The sequence below is a fragment of the Pelophylax lessonae genome, assembly GCF_965119305.1.
Source record: "Pelophylax lessonae genome assembly, chromosome: 1".
In the NCBI taxonomy this organism is placed as follows: Eukaryota; Metazoa; Chordata; class Amphibia; order Anura; family Ranidae; genus Pelophylax; species Pelophylax lessonae.
Genome location: NC_138768.1, coordinates 711,711,987 through 711,737,663, shown reverse-complemented (window position 1 = coordinate 711,737,663; position 25,677 = coordinate 711,711,987). Strand labels below are relative to the sequence as shown.

At 41.0% G+C, this 25,677-nt stretch overlaps 1 protein-coding gene across 22 annotated transcripts in view; it reads right to left on the bottom strand.

The window, feature by feature from the left end:
• TENM3 (teneurin transmembrane protein 3) overlaps positions 1 to 25,677 on the bottom strand; it is a 1,577,510-nt gene that overhangs the window by 1,380,421 nt on the left and 171,412 nt on the right. For all 22 annotated transcript variants that reach the window (XM_082244015.1, XM_082244035.1, XM_082244033.1 and 19 more), the window contains exon 2: positions 10,476 to 10,540. The gene's annotated coding sequence lies outside the window, so the exon portion shown is untranslated. The remainder of the gene's footprint in view (positions 1 to 10,475; positions 10,541 to 25,677) is intronic.

The following is a 25,677-nucleotide window of genomic DNA, read 5'->3' as shown; positions in this document are numbered from 1 at the left end:
TTATCCGAGCATGCAGCCTGGCAAGCCAAAAAAGGAGGGGGGGAATGAGCGAGCGCCCCCCCCCCAAACCATACCAGGTCGCTTGCCCTCAACATGGGGAGGGTGTTTTGGGGTGCCCCCCAAAGCACCTTGTCCCCATGTTAAAAGGGACAGGGGGCTCTTCCCGACAACCCTGGGCTGTGGTTGTGGGGGTCTGCGGATGGGGGGTTTATCAAAACCTGGAAGCCCCCTTTAACAAGGGGGCCCCCAGATTCTGCCCCCCCATGTGAATGGGTATCGTGTAAATGGTACCCCTAACTGTTCACCAAAATGTAAGAACCACAGGAAACAGTTTTTTACAAGACCTTTATTAAGAAAAAAAAAAATTGTACCCCTCGATGTAAATCCAATGTCAATCACGACACCCGCCACACCCGAGAAACAGAAAAAATAAAAACATTACCGCCTCTTTGGAGGCGTCCCGCCGTCTGTCCGATCTGCGTTTTGCCAACCGGCCACGTCATCTGGTGGCACTGCCCCCTCTGAACTCGTGTGATGTCAGAAGGGGGCGGCGCCACCAGGTTATATAGCCAGATGGCCCCCCCTTGCCTATATAAGAGCTGTCAAAGCATAAAGAAGGCAGACGGTGGGAGGCCTCCAAAGAGGCGGAAGAATTTTTATTTTTTCTATTCTTCAGGTCCAGCAAGCGTCTTGATTGATGATGGATTTACATTGAGGGATACTACTTTTTAATTTTTTATTTTTTAATAAAGGTCTTGTCAAAAACTGTTTCCTGGGGTTCTTACTTTTTTGGTGAATGGTTAGGGGTATTTTGCACTCTATACCCATTCACATGGGGGACAGGATCTGGGGGCAACTTTGTTAAGATTCGATAAAGGATTTGTCAAAAACTGTTTCATGTGGCATACTTTTATCTCAGCGCGAACAGAAATAGCCAGATATTGGAAACAGCCCATTGCTCCTTCTCATCTTGAGGTTATAAAACAAATTAACTACCATTACTCCCTTGAAAAAGCATACGCTTTCTCTACTCTACGAGGCCCAAAATTCCACAAAGACTGGTCAGTCTGGACTCAAAGCAGATATTTTGTTCCTTCTCACTGATGAGTTATTGTTGATATACATGCACTAGATTCCTCAGTAATATTTTAGGTATAAGCAATTTATTTGTACTCGATATTACCCCTACCCCCCTTTCCCCCCTATTGTTTTATGTGTCCGTGTTATCCCCTGTTGTTTATTTTTTGTGACTTGAAAACTCAATAAACATTATTGAAAGTAAAAAAATGTGTTTCTTACTTTTTGACACTTTTTTTGGTGAATGGGTAGGTGTACGATACCCGATACCCATTCACATGGGGGGGAAGGGGGGCGAGATCTGACGGCCTACTTTTAAAGGGGGCTTTAAAAGTAGTCTGTTTAAGGGAATTTTCCCTTAGCTCAGTGAATGAGGTGAAACTCTGCTGACTTCCATGTCCATCATCTTATCATGTGCAAGAAAAATGACGATTATTTTTCCCTTGCATGTGATTAGGTAGTCTTTGCAAAGTGAATTGTCACCACATTTACTTTCTCTTACATGGTATATATGTGAGAGCCAATCAAAGTATACTAACAAATTAGGGTACCCATATCCCAAAATATGACATATTGTACACTGTGTACTTTTAATCTTTCTTTGATGGTAAAATAAAATTTATATCATTTTTTTATTCTGTATACAAATTTATTACACCAGGTACCTTAAAAAGTCCCACTTCTTTTCCTAAATTGGAGATTGATATCAGGGAACTAATTTCCTTTCTCCTCTATTTTGCTACTTTCCCTTGCAAACGTAAAACTAATCAGCCTATTTACCTTTAATAAATCAATCCCAATGACCTGGTATGCATGCCGATCAGCAGGTCTGACTTGCTGCTACATCTTTGATCTAGGTTAATGGCTCAAATAGACAAACACAGGGACAACCAGGCAAATAGCATTTTCTTAGGGAGAACAGCAGGAGCTGCGTATATGCTAATTTTAGCACGGGTTTCCTTTAAATCTAGTTGCTATGGTTTTCTGCATATTACTGTCATCATTGCTATTTGCACTGCTTTACTGATCAAACCCTATACTCAGCTTTCATCTTATATAATCCTTTATTGCTTACAGCAAATATCTTGTTAGAAAGGGTGGAATGATTTGTCTCTGTGTTGCTCTCTGCTGGTTATAATGAACTCATTCAATGAAAGCAAAAGGCAACTTGAAAAATGCAGTAACCCCTTGCAACCTGTCAGAATCCGTCTTTCACAGGGTGGCTTCGATCAAGGGAAGTCTGATTGGCTGTTATTGATTACTATGCTTTGCACATTACCACTGCCCTGAATTAACTAATAATCCTATTTTGTTACTGTGACAGGTAAAGTTAACCTGTTAGAAAAAAAATATATATAAGATGGCTTGTTTTTAAAGGTGCCTACTTCAGGGCTGTCTTCTAGATACAAGCAGGGCCGGTGCTTGACTATTTTGCACCCTAGGCAAGACCAGCTACTTGCACCCTCCCCCCCCCCATCCAAAATAAAAACTGTACTTATTGCTCCCCTTCCTGCAAATAATACCCCCCTTTAACCCTACACTCCCCTTCCTGTACACGCTGCGCTCTTTAATCCTACACCCCTCTTCCTGTACACACTGCCCTCCTTTAACCCTACACCCCTCTTCCTGTACACACTGCCCTCCTTTAACCCTACACCCCCTTCCTGCACACGCTGCCCTCCTTTAGTGCTACACCCCCTTCCTGCACACACTGTCCCCCTTTAATGCTACACCCACTTTCTATACACACCGCCCCCTTTTAACCCTACATCTCCCTTCCTGTACACACTGCCCCCCCCCCCCCTTTAGATGTGACATCCACCGGGGATGAGGAGGTGACAAGAGAGGAATGTGGCACTGGCCATGGCTGCGCCCTAGGTGGCTGTGCGCCCTAGGCGGCTGCCTAGTTCGCATAGTGGTAGCACCGGCCCTGGATACAAGTTTCAACTCCTAATGGGTCACAGGCATGGGAAATTATGTAAAAATTAAAGTAAAAACCTGAATATCAATTCTGAATGTTTGACTCACTATGTAGTGCAGCTACCTATCATTGCAGATACCCCGTCCTCTTCCTATCTCTGAACCTTTGGCACTGTAGGCTTAATAGCTGCTGTAAAAAGTTCCCAACAAGGAACCAACTCCTCCTCCATTGAGAGGCGTTCTTTCATTAAATACTCTGCATGCTCTCTACCATTCACAGATCATGTAAAAGGCAGTGAAAGCATGCATTAAAATAGAAACTTTTCTAATGGATGAGAGAGGAGGAGGGGGCAGGTCCTCACCAGGAACCTTTCATCCAGAAGTTCCAAGACAGGAAGAGGATGGGGCTTCCCTGCAATGATGATTTCTAAAGGATCCAACTGCCTGCATGACATGGGGCAAACTTTCTTACAAGTAAGTTAGATCATAACCACTTCTGGACCAGAAGATTTGCCCCCTTAACCACTTGCCGACCGCCGCCCGACTATTTACGGGCGGTCAGCCCCTCCCAGGCAAAGTGACGTACCGGTACGTCACTAGCCTGGAAGCCAAAAGGGGGCGAGCGCGCGCCGCCCCGAGGCGCTCTCCCGCTCGCTCCCTAAGCAGCCCGCGCATGTGACCGGCGGACCCGATGTCCGCCGGTCACTCGCGTTCATCGGGTGGAGAGGGAGAAAGGCAGGCAGCTAATGTAAACACAGCCGCCTGTCATTCTCCCCTGTGTAAAAGCACAGATCATACGGTCCTGCTATGAAGGACCGTTGATCTCTGCTGTTACACACACAGCCACATCCAATCACAGTTAGAAGCACGCCCCTAGGGACACACTTAACCCCTCCCTCTCCAATAAAGTTAACCCCTTCCCTCCCAGTGTCATTTTTACAGTAACAGTGCATAAGTATAGCACTGATTACTGTAGTAATGTCACTGGTACCCCCAAAAGTGTCAAAAATGTCAGTCAAGGGTCCGATTTGTCTGCCGCAATGTCGCAGTCCCGCAAAAAAAAACGCAGATCGCCGCCATTACTCGTTAAAAAAAACAATAAAAATGACAAAAATCTTTCCCTTAGTTAGTAAACATAATAACTTTTGCGAAAACCAATCAAAATACGCTTTTTGCGATTTTTTTTTACCAAACATATGTAGCAGAAAACAAATTGGCCTAAAATGTTAAAAAATTTTGAATTTTACATTTTTTTGGGGGGGAATTTCATATAAAAAAATGTGAAAAATATTGTTATTTTTGCAAAATTGTCGCTCTTTTTTTGTTTATAGTGCATGATCAAAAAATCGCACAGGTGATCAAATACCACCAAAAGAAAGCTCTGTTTGTGGGAAAAAAAGGACGTCAATTTCATTTGGGTACAGCATCGCAGGACCACGCAATTGTCCGTTAAATTCACGCAGTGCCGAATTGCAAAATAGGCCCTGGTCAGGAAGGGGGTAATGACCAGGCCATTTTTTTTTTGAGATTTGGAACTGCATTACTTTAACTGACAATTGCACAGTTGTGTGACACTGTACCAAAATAAAATTGATGTCCTTTTTTTCCCACAAATAGAGCTTTCTTTTGGTGGTATTTGATCACCTCTGCGATTTTTATTTTTTGCTCTATAAACAAAAAAAGAACAACAATTCTGAAAAAAAACAATATTTTTCAGATTTGCTATATAACATTCCCAATAATAATAATAAAAAATAATAAAAATACATCTTTTCCTCATCATTTTAAACCAATTTGTATTCTGCTACATATTTTTGATAAAAAAAAAAAAAAAATCCCAATAGCTGTATTTTGATAGGTTACACAAAAGTTATCGTGTCTACAAACTAGGGGAAAGATTTATGTCATTTTTATTTATTTTATTTTTTACTAGTAATGGCGGCGATCAGCAATTTGTAGTAGGGCTTTGACATTGCAGTGGACAGATCGGACCCCTAACTGACATTTTTTTACACTTTTGGGGGGACCTGTGACATTATTACAGTAATCAGTGCTAACAATATGCACTGTTACAGTAATAATGACAATGGCAGGGAAAGGGTTAACCCAGGGGCAATCAAAGGTTTAAATGTAAGCCTAGGGGGTGTTTACTAACTGTATGGGGATGGGATTATGGAATTAACACAGAGACCTATGTTCCTAAACAGGAGGAACACAGGAGCTCTGTATTGATTCCTGAGAGAACAACGGCCTGCTGTGTTTACATTAGCAGACCGCCGTTTTCTCTCCACGAGGAGGGATTGCGCCCGCCGGGCCCGTTAATCAGGTTCCTCGCTGGCTAAGTTGCAGGAACCTGCCACGTATATCAACGGCGGCTGGTCGGTAAGTGGTTAAAGATATATAGAATGTTTTTATAAATAAACTTCAGCTTTAACCACTTGCCGACCGCCCCACACAGATTCACTGAGGCAGGGCGGCTCAGCTGCGCATAATCACGTAGATCTGTGATTAGACACAGCGGGATGAACGAGCTTAATCGCCGCCGGCCTCCCATGATCTTCGGCAAAAGCTGAATCACCGATCTCTCTCTGCTTCTGTTAAAGCCTCTGCTTCTCTCTGGCTCTGTTAAAGCCCCCCCCACCCACACACTAGGGGACACATTTAACCCCTTGATCACCCCTAGTGTTAACCCCTTCCCTGCCAGTGTCATTTATACAGTAACAGTACATATTATTTAGCACTGATTACTCTATTAAGGACACTGGTCCCCAAAAAGTGTCACTTAGTGTCAGATTTGTCCGCCGCAATGTCGCAGTCCTGATAAAGATCTCTGAACGCCGCCATTACTAATAAAAAAAATAAAAAGTCCATAAATCTATCCCGTAGTTTGTAAACACTATAACTTTTGTGCAAACCAATTATTATACGCATTTTGAGATTTTTTTTTTACCAATAATATGTAGCAGAATACAAATTGGCCTAAACTGATAAAAAATGAAAAAATAAAAAATTAGATTTTTTAAATGTTTTTATTGGGAATGTTTTATAGCAGAAAGTAGAAAATATCGTTGTTTTTTCAAAATTGACGCTCATTTTTGTTTATAGCACAAAAACGAAAAACCGCAGAGGTTATCAAATACCACCAAAAGAAAGCTCTATTTGTGCGAACTAAAGAACATCAATTGTATTTGGGTATAGCGTCGCACAACCGCGCAATTGTCAGTTAAAGCAATGCAGTACCGAATTGCAAAAAATGGCCTGGTCATTAAGGGGGTAAAACCTTCCGGGGCTGAAGTGGTTAAACCAGGCAAATCGACATATAAAAAAACTGCATGTTTTTTTTTACTACATCTATAAGCTGGCTGGACTACCTGGTGAGTTGCATACGTAGGATAGAAGGTCAGATTTTTAGACCCTACTGACTGCATTTTATTTAATGCCTCTGAGCCATTAGGAGGTGAAACTTGGATCCAGAAGACAGCCCTGAAGTAGGCGCCTTCAAAAACAAGTGAGCTCACTAAAGCCTAGTACACACGCAACGATTATCGGCCGACCGATCGTCCATCTTTTGTCCAGAGTGGTGTTTTGTTGGTTGGAATGTGCCTAGACTGCACACGAATTTTCTCGCCCGACAAAATTCTACTTCAGAAGTGATGTCATGTGTTGGTTTGCTTTCTTTGTGTTCTTTCTTCTCTGAGCATGCCCAGTCTTGCTCATAAGATTTTTCCCTGTAGAAATCTGTACTGACTGACGGAAAATCGGACGTGTTTTGACGGCGGACAAAAATTTTATAGCCTGCACACCAGAATTTTTTTCGGCCGAAAAGTCGGAGTCGGTTGTCGGAAGCATCATACTAACAAGCCGAAAAACGGCAGATCGGTCGTCGGACGAAAATTCCCGGCCAAATTTCGAGGCGTGTGTACGAGGCTTAAAGCTTTAGAATTTTTTTATGGCTAAGCCTCAGCTTTCAAGTGTAAATAAAAGTGAATGGGAAAAAATGTAGTGCATCTCTGAAATCCATGCTCATTTCCCCATGTCCGTTCCCTTTTAAAATGCTGTATGTATACAAAATTGTCTGCTGATTTGCCAGAAATCTATAACTTTCCTTTTAGGTTTGGGATGACAACACACAGAATTTTCTTCTCTGAAATTCCAACCAGTGTTGCCAGCTCTACCTGCACGACTAACAGGTGCCTACCGCACTGATCCCACTCTGTCCTCTCCTATATATATATATATATATATATATATATATATATATATATATATATATATATATATATATACATACATATATATATATATATATATATATATATATATATATATATATATATATATATATATATATACATTAATTTGTTTGCCATCACAAAAATGCTACTTCTTGGACTTCCGAGAGCTTATATGTACACTGTGTATAGGGAAATCTATGTAGCTCTAGTAAAATCTCTCTTGGGAACATACAAACATTATTAGAAAGAAACCTCTTTATATCGGGTCGCAAAAAGGAGTAGGAGCATGACCTACAATGGGAGTTCACTGAAGAGCAACTGCAACACTTCTACCAACTGACTCATTCTAGCTTAACCGGTTGCTGACTGCGCACACAGTATATTTACTGCGGCAGTCAGCCCCGGCCAGGCAGAGTGACGTAGATCTACGTCACTCGCCTGTCACTGGTATTGGAGCCAATAGCGGGCGGGCGCGCGCCCGCCTCGGCTCGTTCAGGGAGGAGTGCGGGCGTGTGACCGGCGGACCCGATGTCCGCCGGTCACTCGCCGATCGTCGGTACAGCGGGAGAAAGGCAGAGCGGCTTATGTAAACAAGCCGCCTGTCATTCTCCCCTGTGTAAAAATGAAGATCAGACGGTTCTACTATGTAGAACGGTTGATCTTTGTTTTTACACCAATAGCCATGTCCCACTACAGTTAGAATCACGCCCCTAAGACACACTTAACCCCTCCCTGTCCAATACATTTAACCCCTTCCCTGCCAGTGTAATTTTTGCAGTAACAGTGCATATATATAGCACTGATTACTGCAGTAATGTCACTGGTAACCCCAAAAGTGTCAAAAATGTCAGTCAAGGGTCCGATTTGTCCGCCGCAATGTCGCAGTACCACAAAAAAAATTGCAGATCGCCGCCATTACTCGATAAAAAAAAAAACACCAAAAATGACAAAAATCTTTCCCTTTGTTAGTAAACGCGATAACTTTTGCGCAAACCAATCAAAATACGCTTTTTGCAATTTTTTTTACCAAACATATGTAGCATAAAACAATTTGGCTGAAAATGTTAAAAAATTTTGATTTTTACATTTTTTTGGGGGAATTTCATATAAAAAAAAGTGAAAAATATTGTTATTTTTGCAAAAATTACGCTCTTTTTTTGTTTATAGCGCATGATCAAAAAATCGCACAGGTGATCAAATACCACCAAAAGAAAGCTCTGTTTGTGGGAAAAAAAGGACGTGAAATTCGTTTAGGTACAGCGTCGCATGACCGCGCAATTGTCCGTTAAAGTCACGCAGTAAAAAAATCGCAAAAAAAACCCTGGTCAGGAAGGGGGTAAAATCTTCCGGGGCTTAAGTGGTTAATAGACACTAAAACACAAGAAAATAACTACAAACTATTGACCAAGTGGTATTGTGTGCCTGGATTTACCCCTCTACTACTGACCTCTGTTGGAGAGGCTGCGGTCGGAGGGGTAAGTTTCTGCATATATGGTGGGAGGAGGTTCCCAGATTAGGCCCTTCTGGGAAGATATTAGGGATCTATACCTGAGATCCTGGAGACTGACCTTCCCCTTCTATGGCCCATGTCCCCACTATCCCACTAGTACACTACAAGTGAAGCGCTCTCCCTCATTTGCTTAATGCCGCTTAATGGCTTATACAGATCCATTGGAAGAGTGCTCATGTTCCTAGTTGTGGGGACTAAATCAGGAAGGTCACAGAGATTATGGAGGCCGAGGAGTGGATAGCTACATGTAAAAACTTCATTTGGATGCCCTGGAAGTGATATGCACCTGGATCCAGTACGGTCTCCTATAGTTTAGATGTGACCTTACTAGCCTTAGCTAACCGCCTGTGTTCTAGTTTTCATCAGTTTAGCAGCTGTCCCCCTGCTGTGATTTAGCTGGTACATTTTAATGACCAGTCACCCTGGGGAGGTATCTCAAGCTCTGCTGCCCAACCTAGAAATAGGGCAGTAGTGTGGAGGTTGAATATATAATACACAGTTTGTAACACTCATTTTAGTTTGCCTAAATGTTATTTTTTTCTGCTGTGAAGTGCCAATAGACATGCACATGAAGTTCTTTGTTTCTTCTTTTCATGTTTATTCTTGGCACATAGAGTGCCGCATACTATGTTTACCGGCGATGTGTCTATGAATCTCTTACCCACTGTGATGGGCATTTTTCATGACTACACAGAAATGATGTTGTTCTCTATGTGCCTTTTATCTTTTGTATTGGAAAAGCAAAATAAAGATTTTACAAAGGAAAAAAGAAACTGATCTAGCAACTGCCCCTTCAAGTAATTTGCAGCCCTGGTGACGATAACACAGGTAGTGCTACAAGAGGAAAGTAAAAGAAAAAAGATAATTTTGGGAGTGTAGAAGGAAAAAGTAAAGTCTAGGGTAAAAATTGGGTAATGCCTTAAAAAAATGATTGCTCGTCACCGGCACCCTAACAGTTAGGAAACAATGGCCATTACTTACATATCTGGGCTTTATGAGATAATACTATTGAATTTATATTATACACACACACACATATATATATATATATGAAATAAATAAATAAATATATATATATATATATATATATATATATATAATTTTTTTTTTTGACAATTATTGATTTATTTAATTTTTTTTTTTTTTCTTTGACAATTACTTTACTTGGAGTGTTTTCTAAATAGCACACTCCAACCTATTGCCTGTTGTAGAGCTGTCTGAATTTGTGTTTGTGATTTTACCCCTAATTCTTTATATAAAGAAGCATAGGCGTGTGCGCCGGGTGTGCTTGGGCACACCCTAATCACCCCATGTGGAGCAAATTCCCTCAGTAAACCCTTAAATATTTCAACAAAGCCCCCTAAAAATGTAAAAAAAATAATAAAAAAATAAAATTATTAAAAAACAAAATAAAAACTAATAACACCATCCACTGCCCTACTGACACCAATCTCTGCACTTCTGACACCACCCACTGCACTGCTCTACTGACACCGCAAGTATATATACATATGCATGTGTTTGTGTTTGAGCTTTAAGGTGCACACCCTAATGCAATAAGCTGTGCACACCTATGTAAAGAAGCCTACATTTACATTGCAAATTCCACTATCTCTCTTTAAAGATGGATGGCATGACAACTGGGTGCATGCAAATGTATCATGCAGCATTGCATTTATTACATTTGCTTTGGCAGTAACATAAGTAAGAAGCTTGTGAGACAGATCCGTTACCTTTGATGCAGGTTGTTACTGGAGAAGGTTTACACAGGCATGGAAATTACATTGTTGCTTTGATTCTAAAGGGAAAAAAAAAAAGAAGATAGAGGATGTTTTTAGCACAAGCTCCAATTGATATTCACAGACAGACACACATAAGAGAAAGCAGGGACAATACAAGCATGCTGTGATAGCTCCTTCTCATTAGCCTCAGAACGCTCCTATTTCAGGTCCCCCTATAGCATTACCAGCAGCAATTTGTAAAAAATAAAAAAATTCAACTTCGAGACTGTTTTTGTCATGATTGACACATCTGTCATTACCTAGCCCCTATTCTTAGAATGCCATTTGAATACGGTGGATTCATAAAACTCAGTTTTTCATAGACTGGCTAACAGTGTAAAGCACCCTCTGAGGCCACCTTGTACTTGATCGTATGGCTAGTGCTCCTAATGTTGGTCAAAACCTGCAACACACTGTGCTTTTTTTTTTTTTTTTTTTTTTTTTTTTAGCATATCAATTGGCAACTTGTTTTTTTATATTGTGATTTTAGTAGGATATTAGAACCCTTTTCTTGTGTTTTTTTTTTTATTGCTGTCTGTGGGGTTGATTTACTAAAGGCCAATCCACTGCGCACTACAAGTGCACTTGGAAGTGCAGTCACTGTAGATCTGAGGGGAAGATCTGATAATAGGTGAAGCTCCGCTAATTTCTATCATCCAATCATACGCAAGCAAAAATGCTGTTTTTTTTTTTTTCTTGCATGTCCCCCCTCAGATCTACAGTGACTGCGCTTCCAAGTGCACTTGCAGTGCACAGTTGTTTTGCCTTTAGTAAATAAACCCCTGTGTTTCGATGAGGAGATTTCCTTTTCCTTATTCTCTTAGTGACACAACCAAAAGGAGAAAACCTCTGGAAAATCCGTTCTAAGGGCTCATTCATACATACAGCAGCCCTTGTCTGGTGCCTCCATCATTAAGAAAACAACAAGAGAAGGGCGCACCGACCTTGTGCATTACCACTTAAAAGTTTATTAAAATCAAAGAAGGGTAGCGTACAATATACTCACAAACGTAGCATATGAACAAGCATATAGGAAATGGGCACCGCTCGCTTCCAGGACACTTCTCTACTGCTGGATAGCGTGATGGCGTCCTCAAAACCTGATGTGGTTTACGCGTTTCGAGGGAGGACCCTCTTCCTCAGAGCCAAAGTGGCGATTTTGGACACTTTGGCTCTGAGGAAGATGCTTGTTCATATGCTACGTTTGTGAGTATATTGTACGCTACCCTTCTTTGATTTTAATAAACTTTTAAGTGGTAATGCACAAGGTCGGTGCGCCCTTCTCTTGTTGTTTTCTTGTAGTGCCTTTTGGATACCCTTGGTCCTGAGGGGGGCAGCAAGACCACTTGTGTCATAAAACCGCCTAGAAGATTCACCTTCCCGCATACCACTTGAGCGCAGGAGAGATATTGTTGTTTTTTGGCCTCCATCATTAAGCCTTTTTCGGACATAACATGCTTTAGTGGGTGGATCGGAGGCATGACGTCATGATGTTGAGTTGTATTGGAATAAAGAGTGTTTGAGCACTGTGACATCATCAGTCTGTTGCCCTTTCCTTCCTGTTTGCCAATCCCTTGTCACCCCTCTGAAAAGTATCATGTCACCTCCTCACTGCATGTTTTAACCCTGTAAATGCTGCACCACTGCATTGCAACTGCGATTGTGGTCCGGCCTTATACACATAAATAAGTCTGGTTCAGCAGTCGTACTGCTAACCTAATGCGATGGGATTTTTATTTTGTGTTGTAGTTGTGAAGAAAAGCATTGCGACCTGTGTACAGCCCTCAGCAGCTACTTGAGTGTCTTGTTTACACTTGCATTGTTCTCTGAAGTACGATCTGTTTTTAAATAGCTCTTCAGAGAGTATTGGACAGGGAGTGAGAAGGTGTTGTATCTTCTCCTCACAACCTGTTTTAACCCTCTAAACGCCAGACTACTGTACTGCAACTGCATGCATTGTGCGCAGTTGTGGGGCAGTTGCAAAATGGCCTTGTTCACTTGATTGAGTCGCGTTCAGTGCCTGCTGAGCATAACAGGGGCATAATTAATGCCCCACATATGAAGCAAAGCATTGCAGCAGTAGCATGTGTACACCCCCAGCCGCTGCCTTCCCAGCTAAAGGGTGAGCATTTGAGGGGAGGTAAAAATGCATCTCAATGGCTGGGTTTACTGCCCTGAACCACAGGTGTAAATGAGCCCTTAGTGTATCTGTCTGTTGGCATTTCAGTCCCAAGGCCGGCAATATAATTTATTATTGGGAGCATTCAAATAAATGTCTGGATGCGCCTACTATACAGCATACAGGTGCATCCAGACCTGAGCTACCCAGATAGCAAGGATAACTTGCCACAAATTTGTGGCAGTGTTAAATTGTAAGTCTTGTTAACTTGCTGCACATTTTCATTGGCAAGTTGTACACTTGCAGAGCACTTGAAGCACAATTTCTAGTTGACATTTTTTCCAAATTGTAGCAAATTTGCATGGCAAGTCTCTAGAAAGAACAAAGTTGCAGTGGTGAGTCTACGGCAAGAGCTCTGCAAGTCACAGTGACCCCTGTGGTGGGATGGCTATTGCACAACTGAACCAGAACTGGTAGCAGACTTGCAGAATGTTTGCAAAGAAAGTTGATCTGGAATCATGCAATGCAGACTTGCTGAAATAAACTTGTGAAGCCTGGCAAGTCCAGAAATAGCTTTGAAACTCATTTTCAAGCTTGCAGCTCAATTGCTTGCTATCTGGGTTGGTGTCTGAGTATAGACTGCTGCTTTTAAAAAAAATAAAGCAATATTGTTTTCACAGGAAACGATGGAGCAACAAACGTAAACCACACTGCACATTACCATCAATGATTTCCTATAAAATAATTATGAAACCCTTCCTCCTACAAATGGGAGTTGGATTTTTCTAAACAGTGAATATGGCAGTTGCAGAAAATACAGTTTGTCATATAAAGGGTATATCTTCCCTTCTACATGAGAGGAGTCTTCTTCTTCTTGTAAAATGATTATGTTGTGTCACAGACTGTGGCACCTCTGCTCAGACATCAAAAGGCTCTGAGCGCAGTGAAGTCAGCTGCAGCAATTTGAGTGAAAAGTTAACACTGTGTCACGGCAAAGATGTGAGGAAATAAAAAAAACTGTGCTAATGAAAGGCATTTATGAGGACAAAGATTAGAAAACAGCACATATGTGGAAAGTGGAGGGAGAACAAGTTGACTTAACCTTTACTAGAAGTTTACAATAACAATGAACAGTTGATGGGAGCTCTGTTTAAAGAAGCCCAACACCCTGAAATTGCCATTTACTGGTTGTGCCCTTTACAGAACTATCATCCCAAGCGTGGATGATTGTAACTATGTGCAGGGCCAAATACCAATTTTTCAGATATACGGTATGTTGGTTGCCATTAGGCCATGTGCCAATGCTGAACCCCAGACAAACAGCTAAATAAACAGATGAATTACATATATCGGAGCTGCTTTACCTACCAATGGATTAGTATTTCTGTCCATCCAGTCTTGAAATTTACACATGTAGCCACCCTGTCATCAGAGGTGTCTAGTACATTTAGGTCTGCTGGATAGTACTTTTGCCCAAGTTAATATATAATCTTTTCACTTGGCTCCCTTCTAAATTCAGGATTGCTGCTGTTCCCTGCTTCCGCCACTTGGTGTCAGAGGCAATTAGGGTAATAGTTATAGGGATGGTGACAATCTTGGGCTATCAAGTATGTATGTCACCTCTGGCAACCACTAGGAGGTTTATGCTCAGTGGCACATGCTGAGGGGGGATATAAGTCCTTTGTTGAATGGCCTGATGAGCTCTCTTTCCCCTTGGCTACAGCCTGGGGAGGTGTGGGCAGTGATTTGTGCTTGTTATGCTTATGTTTGGGCTTAGCACAGAATCCTCAAGCTGCCCTGCCTTGTTCGAGGAGGGGGTACCGCACTTAAATTGGAAATCCAGGGGATGGAAGTCCTGCTGGGAGGGAATTGGTGTCTACCCTTGGAAGATTCTGACACTCCCTTGGAGGGAGGGCTTAACACATAATCCTTAAACTTGCCTGCCTGGTTTAGGAGAGGGTGCAGCAATTCAGGTGGAGATCCAGGAAATGGACGTCCAGCAGGAAGGGGATTGTGGTCTACCCTTGGAGGATCCTGACACTCCCTCGGAGGGAGGGCTTAGAACAAAATCCTTAAGATGTCTTGCCTGATGGAGGAGAGTCTACAGCCCTGAAGGTGGAAAGCCAGAGGATGGAAGTCCTGGTGGAACTGGATTGGTGTCAAACTCTTGGAGGATCCTGGCATTTCCTTGGAGGGAGAATTATGGCAGAGTCTGGAGCCCTGTTGCCAGAGGAAACTGAAGCCCTAACCCTCTCTCCATGTGAGTTGCAGAAATTAAATTTGGAAAAGAGTAAAGCGACTGGGGTAATGTTAGCCTACCTCTATGCTGGGAGTTCTCCTTCCCAAAGTCAGTTTTTTTTATTTATGTATTTATTTTTTGAATTTTCAGTTGTGAAGTCAAAGTTTAAGAAAAATGATAAGATGTGCCATAATGGAATTGTAGTTTGTCATGTCTACAGAGATATGTGGTAATCTACAAAATGACAGTGCACCTACTATTTGAAATCAGCTGCCTTTACCCACTGGGCTCAGGTATCCAGATCAGTAAACCTTCAATTTTCCTATGTTTTCTATCTCTCTGAAATTAAAGAAGAACTTTAACTGGATGAAAATGCAAATACAGTGCTTTAAAGACATAGTCCCCTCTACTACAATATTTCATGTTACACCCACATTTATGTCATAACATGAAACACAGGGGTTGATTTTCTAAAGGCAAATCCACTGTGCACTATGATTGCATTACAAGTGCGCTTGGAAGTGCAGTCACTGTAGATCTGAGGGGAAGATCTGAAATGAGGAGAAGCTCTGCTGATTTCTATCATCCAATCATGTACAAGCACAAATGCTGTTTTTTATTTTCCTTGCATGCCCCCCTCAGATCTACAAAGACTGCACTTCCAAGTGCACTTGTTGTGGATTTGCATTTAGTAAATAAACCTTATTGCATAAAACATCAGCTCTAATACCCAAGCTGCCCCCTTACCTTAATAGCAAAAGCATGGAAGAATCCAGCTTTTCTTTAATTTAACATGAATGTGTGGCTCCACTTACAATTGCATTATCCAGGCTGGGAATTTTTTACGCAATGCATTTGCGGGCACTAGATTGCAGTGGTACTGCAGTATCATGCAATTTGGTGCGGCACATTTTTCAAAAGCAGTGCATGCTACCTTCTGTGTGACCTGGTGCGATTTCTACTTATTCAAATGAATGGGCCTAAAATTGCACTGCAGGGGAACTCACAGGAATGTGCGCCGCCGACCCCCGCACTTAGAAAATGCACCATAGATTTCTCCTTGCTTGCCTCTCTGTGGGAATTTGTCCAGCAAGGTCTCTACCTCAGTAGAGACTTAAGACCAAAGTGAAAAATAGAATATGCGCCTAGCACCTGTGATGAAGTGATTACTTACTAATAGGGGAAAGCTGACATCTTGCAGATTTTCTTCCTAAGGCCTCATGCACACAGGATAGTGTTGCCACCTCATCCCTTTAAACTAGGACACATATTAACCACTTCAGCTCCGGAAGGTTTTACTCCCTTAATGACCCCTTAATTTTTGCGATTCGACACTGCATTACTTTAACTAGGCTAGCGGTAACCCCGAGCGTGACTCGGGGTAGGAATTTCCTGCTATTATCGGTATCCCCGAGTCACGCTCGGGGTAGATGTGCAGACAGCGCAGCGGAGTGTCTTACCTTATCCTGGCGATCCAGCGATGATCTCTCATTGCTGTGACCGCCAGCCGAGATCCCTGCCGCTCGTCTGTCGGTAGGAGGACTTCCTAGTTCCGTTCCCTGCAGCAGCATTGCTGCATGGGAGTGGAACTAGGGAGGGAAATTAAAAAAAAAAAAAAAAACGTTGCACAAAACACAAACACATTTTATATTTATATATATGCATATATATATATATATATATATATATATATATATATATATATATATATATATATGTATATATGTGTGGATATATATATATATATATATATATATATAAAATTATATTATTGATTCGATTATAATTCATGCGTTTTATATATATATATATATATATATATATATATACATACACACACACACATATATATATATATATATATATATATATATATATATATATATATAATATATAACGCATGAATTATAATCTAATCAATAATATAATTTTATTATATATATTATATATTCTATAATAAAATTATATTATTGATTCGATTATAATTCATGTGTTTGTGTTTCAAATTTATCACATCTGGGATGTCTACTAGAGTCTTGTTTTGGTCAGGTTTAAGTCAGCAATTACTAAGAATTGTAGGCCTATAATACATAACGCCAAATTTCCATGAAAAAAATTGTACCGCTTTTGGTACAGAATTCCTGGCATAATCATGCCGCCAGGGAGGTTAATGAAAAATTGAGCGGCCATGCAACACTGTACCCAAATACAATTTTTTTTCCCCACAAATAGAGATTTCTTTTGGTGGTATTTGATCACCTCTGTGGTTCTTAGATTTTGCGCTATAAACAAAAAAAGAGCGACAATTTTAAAAAACAAAATATTTTTTACTTTCTGCTATAAAACATTCCCAATAAAAAAAATTAAAAATCATTTTTTTTTTTTTTTTTTTAGTTTAGGCCAATTTTTATTCTGCTACATATTTTTGGTAAAAAATATCCCAAAAAGCGTATTTTAATTGGCTTGCGCAAAAGTTCTAGTGTTTACAAACTACAGGATAGATTTTTGGACTTTTTATTTATTTTTTTTGTTTTTATTAGTAATGGCGGCGATCTGCGGTTTTTAGCGGGACTGCGACATTGCGGCAGACAGATCAGACCCCTAACTGACATTTTTTACACTTTTTGGGGACCAGTGACATTACTACAGTAATCAGTGCTAAATAATATGCACTGTTACTGTATAAATGACACTGGCTGGGAAAGGGATAACACTGGGAGTGTTCAAAGGCATTACTCACTGGGGGGGGGGCTCTGTGACAGGCACACAGAAATTGGGGTTTCAGTTTAGCTGAAACTCCTGATCTCTCCCTGCCTGTGTGACAGAAGACTCGCCTGCGTTGTTTACATAAGCAGGCAGGTCTTCTGTCAGTTTCTCTGACGATCACGGGAGGCCGGCGGCAACTCGCCGCCACACCTCCCACTGCCTGACTCCCGCTGTTAGTGGATTAAGGTATGTCAGCCCTGCCTGGTGACTTTTGTTAAACTACTTAACCGTTCCCACTGTCAGATATCTGCAGCATAAAGACTAATCATTCTGAAAGCAAATATATAGACTAGGAGGACCCTTTGAGACAGGATTGGGCTCCCTCGGGGAAAACCTGTCCTTAATTTATCCACTGCTATATAAGCTCCAAATAAAATGCTTTAAAAAAATATAGAGAGAGGACCGCAGTATGTAGAGGGGAGATGGAGTGGGCACTGCGGCTATCAAATATATTTGCAAATGTGCAACTAAAACCTTTGTTTTTAATGTGACTTGTTAGAAAGGGTCAGTTTTTTTTTTTTTTGGCAGGCTAGTTGGTAAGTGTACTGGGAAAATTTTGTCTGTTTGTGATGTGCATTGCCCTTTCACGTGCACCATACTGCAAAGGCTAGTTATAAATTGGGGTGGTTGCAATCTTTTTTGTATAGCGTGTTTGCTGGATTTGGCATAGGGACACATTGGATGCTGTCAGCCACCATTGTGCTCTTGCTGGGCATCCAATGTGTCCCTGTGCCAACTTGGACACTCTCAAAAATATAAAGTTAGGACCACAGTATACAGAGGAGCCTTGGCATAGGCACTGTGGCTTCCAAATTTTTTTGCAAATGTGTGCAATTAAAACCTTGTTTTTTAAAATGAATTGATAGACAAGGTAATTTTTTTTCTAGGCTAGCTGGTAAGTCTGTTGGAAAAACTTTTTGTCTGTTTGTGATGGACTCTTTGAGACAACACAGGGAATTTACATTTCTGAAAATATCAACAGTTTTTTTTTTGGACCTAGAGAAAAGATTTAACAAACTGCTTCCAATGGTATATTAAAAAAAAAGTTTAAAGAGAGCAAATAAAATAAGTCCATTGTTAGGGTTTCTATACACTCCAACTCCAAATTCAGGTACTTATACTAATAGTAAAAATACACATGAATTATGATACACAAAACATATGACTTATTAATGAATACAGAGCTATTTGGAGATCAGCTTAAAGCAGGAATTTTCCTTCTCATTTGTGATACAGGGTCACTTTTAAAGAGGAAGTTGGAAAATGCACTTAAGACGTCTGCCTATTTTGCTGACACTGAAACAATAATTCAAATGTAATCCCAATGCTATTCAAATAGTTCGGTATGGTATTTTCTTCAAACTGATAAGGAAACAAAAACCAAACATAAACCGTTATTCCTGTAAGCACTTTTGAGGAAGTATCGGATACCAAATACAAAGTAGAGTATGCAGAGCAGCCACTCACAATGCAACATGCTGGCCTGCTTTCAGAGCAGTGGGTTATGATTGGTTGCTTTTGTAGCTTGGTGCTTCCTTGTTGTTGATTGGTTGCTTTTGTAGCTTTGTTGCATTTGTAGCTTAGCGCTTGCTTGTTTTTTAAATAAGCATCCTGAAGTTTTTGGTCTAACGCATCTTTTCTCAACCTCAAGGAAGAACCCATGAAATAACATTTAGGCTCAGGAAGTCCCTGCTTAATGTATTTAATGAATCTAATTTTGTATCTACAGCTCACTGTATATTAGTGTGATGGTCACTGTGGTTAGGTGGACCCCCTCCCCTTCCCCTTACAGATAGCTACAAAGGTCACTCGTGTCAATGGGAACTTATCTGTTAGGCATACATTGCTCCTTTCTCTATGCACCCTTTGCAACCTCTGGAAGAGCCTTAGTTGAGATAGGCTGGTGTAGCTTCTGTATGTCCTCACTTTGTACTGATACTGACACTATAAAAATAATGATGGTAAAATGTATAGCTCTTATTTAATGAAGCTACATCCTACAACCTATACCTCTAGGGGAATTCCCAGTAAACACCAATTAAAATGGGATAAATGGGTAGACTTTAGGTCTCCTTCAACGACACGTCTTGTTGGCTGACTACCGTTAATCTACTGGTGAAATGGACTAAACAACGACTTTTGTCTATGTTAATATATGACATCTACAGTATATACTCATCTATGCCTCTATGCAATCTGATTATTCATTTTTATTTTTATTTTATGTATCCATTCAGTCCGTATAATCAAATACTTCCATGCTAATCCAAATGTTGTGACCTGAATGTTTCACCTTTTTATTTTATTTTTGTGAAAACTCAATAAAAAAATCTGATAAAAAAAAGAAGCTACATCCTACATCTGTATCTTGCTTAATCTTTAAAATAAGGCAATATACAACTTCAGCTGGTACATTGTAGACTTACGTAGGTGAAGGAAGCAGTTCCTATATTGGTCACATTCTCTGTTTGACAGAATTACATCCATTAGTCCAGAGCTGCTGCTCTGCAATTCCTCATTTTCCACACACACAGAGAAAGTGAGACACTTCAGAAAACGCAGATGGTCTTTTTAACCAGATACATTACAGTCTGTCATTTCTTATCAACAGATCTGAGTCGGTACTAATGAGAGTAAATATAGACACATTTTACAAAGACAGCATGTATTAAAAGCCTGTCCTGTAAATGGCTAAATGTGTTATTAACGCCACACCATGCAGGGGATGGTATAGAAAAATAACTTAGTGTCATAATATAGAGAACATGAAACATCTTCACTAGTATAATATGTAGGTTGTTAGTAAAGCTATTTTTGATTTAAAAGGAGATGGAGCCCCCTTCTGAGCGGAGTAGATTTAGTCGATACACAAGGCAGCTATACAAATGTGTAAAGGAGAACTGCAGTTCAGTTTATTGGCAGCGTATTGGATTAAATCACAACTGCTGGAACTCCAACCACACTGACAGGATGCAGAACTACAATGCCTACATGACAAGTAAGAAGCATTTTACTGCACTCCAAAGTCCTGAATCCTGCTCTGCCAGCTCTAACCAGAACGTTTTGATACTTCCTGGTAGTGGCACTCACTAGCCTTGTCTCATACCAATGACTGTAAATTTCAATTGGCCCATCACTATCATAGGCAACACTGTTCACCAAAAGAACAATGCAGAGGACATTAAAGGGTCGGGCTTTCATTAAAGCGGAGTCTCCCCCCCCCCCCACACAAAAAAATAAAAGTAAGTAGATACAAATACTGTAGCGGCTGACTTTTAATATTAGGACACCGACCTGTCCAGGGATCCCGCGATTTTGGCACCCCAGCCGATTTTAGGATTGGCTCTTGGTGCTGCCATCACCATTTGTGGTAATGAAAACTGACAGTGAAGACTTTCGGCTTCACGACCAGTTTTCTACTGAGCATTTGCAAAGCACACTGCTCTTTCTAACTGGTCCGGCGGCGGAGAAAGGGGGGGGGGCGAACTTCCGAGAGACTTCACCTCAACAGATACTCACGGAAGTGGAGATGGTTACCTGTCAAAAACTGGTGCTCGTTTCCCCCTCCCCCCTGAAAAGTGCCAAATGTGGCCCCCGGAAGGGAGGAGGAAGCAGATAAGTGGAGCTTACACTTTTGGGTGGAACTCTGCCTTAAGTATTGCTAGAAAATGTCAACATTTGTCATTACCAGCAACACATAATTCTGGGTCTGTGACTATGGAACAATTAATCTAAATGCATGTCCAGATAACTGTAGTGTGGAAGTGTATCAGGAGAGTTATATTTCACTAAACACATTATAACCAATGAAAACTTCCATTTAACAACCTTCATTTCCTTACAGTTGAAGAGCAACTACTGTTCAATTCATGACATAACACCAGGACATGACACAGTCCTCTTGCCAATCAGAAACGCAGCATTCTTAATTTTATGAAAGGCCCTCTATCCTCCTCATATCCTATTCACAAGACCAGTGGCCACTTTACCCTCTGTTCCCCCAGCTATTTGTCTTCTACATTCCCCACTTTAGTCCTTTGTAAACCAAGCACCCATGTAAGTAAATTGCAGCTAGCTGCCATTGGCAGACCAGGGAGTCTCAGATTGCCAGGTCTGATCTTCCCACTAAGCTGCATAGCTAGAATGGTGGGCCTGGTCTGTCAAGCCTCCTATGACATCATGCTTTCTTTGACAAAACAGGAATCTCTGTCTGTGTCTGCAGGTCGTGCAAAAGAATCTCACCACATCCACATGCAATACTGGAGGGATAATGTACAGTGTAGTCAGACAACAAAAGGGAAAGGAGGAGAGGGTTCAGAGATGTAGGTGGGCATTGTCAAAGTGCTGTGGGTAGAACACTACTGATCCGCCACACACACGCCCATAGACCTGACCACTCAAGTCTCTAAATCCCAGGGCAGGATTTGTAGTCTCTCTCCTTATATATGACAATATCAGAAACAAGACTCTAGCTGATTTAAGTTATCTGTTCTAAAAACCGTTACTATCTACTTTTGGAAGCTATGTACTTGATTACTCATGTAACCCTGTAATGTTTTATTTCCTTGTAAAATTAAAAAATTCTTGGAAAGAAAGAAAGAAAGAAAGAAAGAAAGAAAGAAAGAAAGAAAGAAAGAAAGAAAGAAAGAAAGAAAGAAAGAAAGAAAGAAAGAAAGAAAGAAAGAAAGAAAGAAAGAAAGAAAGAAAGAATTTGTAATCTCATTGACTGGCGATGAACACAAACAGGAAGTGACATTGTAACTTCTGAGATACCTTCTCCTGGGAGGAGCCTGGGGATTGAGGAAGAAGCTGTATAAAAAATGTCATCACAGATTTTTAAAACAGTGAGTTTTAAACAAAGTTCAAAATTAAAAAAAATAAATAAAAAACGTTAGCGGTTTTGCTTAACCATCGATACGTGGCTATTGTACAGATATTAAAGTGTTACTAAACCCACAACAGTAAAATGTGTCTGTAGATGCAGAATAGCATGCTTGTTATAATCACCGTGTAACTTAAGTGATTACTCCACTGCATTGTGTAAAAAGGCTGTGTGATCCTGTATGCACAGATCCTCCCCCTCCTGCACGTCCACTCTGGACAAGTCCAGATAAGCACAGTAAGTGTAGTTCAGCTGCACATGCTCAGTTTGGTCTCTATTGCTGCAGAGAAAGTGTCCTGATTTTAGCTATTCAGGTCACATAATATTAACATCACACATGTGGGCGTGTATACAGATCATAAATTACAGCCCAGTCCCTAAAAAGAACACAGTGGGTGGGATGTTGCATCTTGATTGATGGATGATCCACCCCCTATAAAAGCATGAGGACACAGGCTGTAGTGGATTTCAAGAGGCAGTGGAATCTCCTCCTACATGAACACTATGGACTCAGGCGGACTCTGCAGAGTATCATGTGACCGTGGTATACAGATCAGCTAACAAGGTATATAGCTGCAGTATTTTAATGTTAAAAGATAATTTATAAGCTGTGGGCAGTGCATGGGGGGGCTGAAGAACATTTTTTAATGTTACTGGGTTTAGTAACACTTTAACATCCTTTAGGGAGAAAAATGCTGTGTGTCCTGAGGGATGTGGGGGTGGCGAGGAAGGATGTTTACATCTTAATTCTGCTGATGTGTGTCCTGCAGCTTCTTTACAGCCTCTCCACACTTATATTCATAACAGGCTACATGTCAGAGGACATTATGATTATTTTTGATGTTTGCATTTGATTTTCTTCAAAGGCTGTTCCTGTCCACATGCACTGCAGTCATATCTAGCTGCATGTGGTTTTTCACAAGACATATTTCCCAATTTTTGATGGCTGATTTCTTTTTCATCTATCTATCTATTTTGTATACACCGATCAACCATAATATTATGACCACTGAGATGTGAAGGGTATATCTCGTGGAAATATGTACTGGATGAACTATTTTCTTTATTCAACCTGAACTACTATGTAACTATGTAATGGCATCTGGAAATTGGGGAGAGATATTAGGCAGCAAGTGAAGGTGTTGTCCATGAAGTTGGTGAAGGCAGAAAAAAATGGGCATTGCAGTTTGTTGTGTATGGGGCTATGAAGGCCATGGTGACCAATGTCCACAGCCAAAAGCTTCTACAATGGTCATATGAACATCAGAACTGAACTACGGAGAAATGGAAGAAGGTGGCCGCGTCTGATGAATCATGTTTTCTTATACATCATGTGTATTGGCAGGTGCGTGTGCGTCACTTACCTGGGGAAGAGATGACCCCGAGATTCAGTAGAAGAAGGCAAGACGCCAGAGGCAGTGTGATGCTTTGGGCAATGTTCTGCTGGGAAACCTTGGGTCCTGCCACTCATGTGGATGTTACTTTGGTGTCCATGCCTCAATAGGTCAGGGCTGTTTTAGCAAAAGGGGGCCATACTCAATATTAGGTGGGTGGTCATAATGTTATGGCTGATCGGTGTATATATACAGTATCTCACAAAAGTGAGTACGCCCCTCACATTTTTGTAAATATTTTATTATACTGTATCTTTTCATGTGACAACATTGAAGAAATTACACTTTGTTACAATGTAAAGTAGTGAGTGTACAGCTTGTATAACAGTGTAAATTAGCTGTCCCCTCAAAATAACTCAACACACAGCCATTAATGTCTAAACCGCTGGCAACAAAAGTGAGTACACCCCTGAGTGAAACTGTCCAAATTGGGCCCAAAGTGTCAATATTTTGTATGGCCACCATTATTTTCCAACACTGCCTTAACCCTCTTGGGCATGGAGTTCACCAGAGCTTCATAGGTTGCCACTGGAGCCCTCTTCCACTCCTCCATGATAACATCACAAAGCTGGTGGATGTTAGAGACCTTTCTCTCCTCCACCTTCCATTTGAGGATGCCCCACAGGGGCATTGGCCAGTTCATCACCTTTACACTCAGCTTCTTTAGCAAGGCACTGGTCTTCTTAGAGTTGTGTTTGGGGTCGTTATCATGGTGGAATACTGCCCTGCATCCCAGTCTCTGAAGGGAGGGGATCATGCTCTGCTTCAGTATGTCACAGTACATGTTGGCATTCATGGTTCCCTCAATAAACTGTATCTCCCCAGTGCTGGCAGCACTCATGCAGACCCAGACCATGACACTCCCACCACCATGCTTGACTGTAGGCAGGATACACTTGTCTTTGTTCTCCCCACCTGGTTAACTCCACCCACCATCTGAACCATATCAGTTTATCTTTGTCTCATCAGACCACAGGACATGGTTCCAGTAATCCATGTCCTTAGTCTGCTTGTCTTCAGCAAACTGTTTGCTGCCTTTCTTGTCTATCATCTTTAGAAGAGGCTTTCTTCTGGGACGACACGCAGACCAATTTGATGCAGTGTGCAGCATATGGTCTGAGCACTGACAGGCTGACCCCCCACCCCTTCAACCTCTGCAGCAATGCTGGCAGCACTCATACATCCTATTTCCCAAAGACAACCTCTAGATATGATGCTGAGCACATGAACTCATTTTCTGAGTGGAACCTGTCTTGTTAAACCGCTGTATGGTCTTGGCCACCGAACACGCAGTCAACAACCTGCAAATTCAGGTGTTCTGCAAAAGGCCGAACAGGTACATGTTCAGCCCGAACTCATGTTTGGGCTGAACTGTTCAACCATCCCTAACTTACAATATATCTTTATTGTTTATAGAAATTTGTAAAGTAGAATAAAACAATTTGTTTACTGTGTATCAGATGTAAAGGAAATAAAACTCATGTTGTAAAATTGTAGGTATTTAATGTTAAATAAAATTGATGAGCTCCGCAATCCTCCTCCTTTTCAATGTCAGCACCCCAGCACTCCTCCTACTCACATCAGCACCCCAACCCTTCTCCTCACTTTTAGCAGAACATCACTTCTGTGCGCTGGCAGCACCTCCTTCCTTACTTCCTATAATATTCTAATTGGGTTTAACAACAATCTAATGAAAACTAAAATTATATTGTAGACAAATTGAAAGCCCATAGTTGCAGAATCTGGCATATACT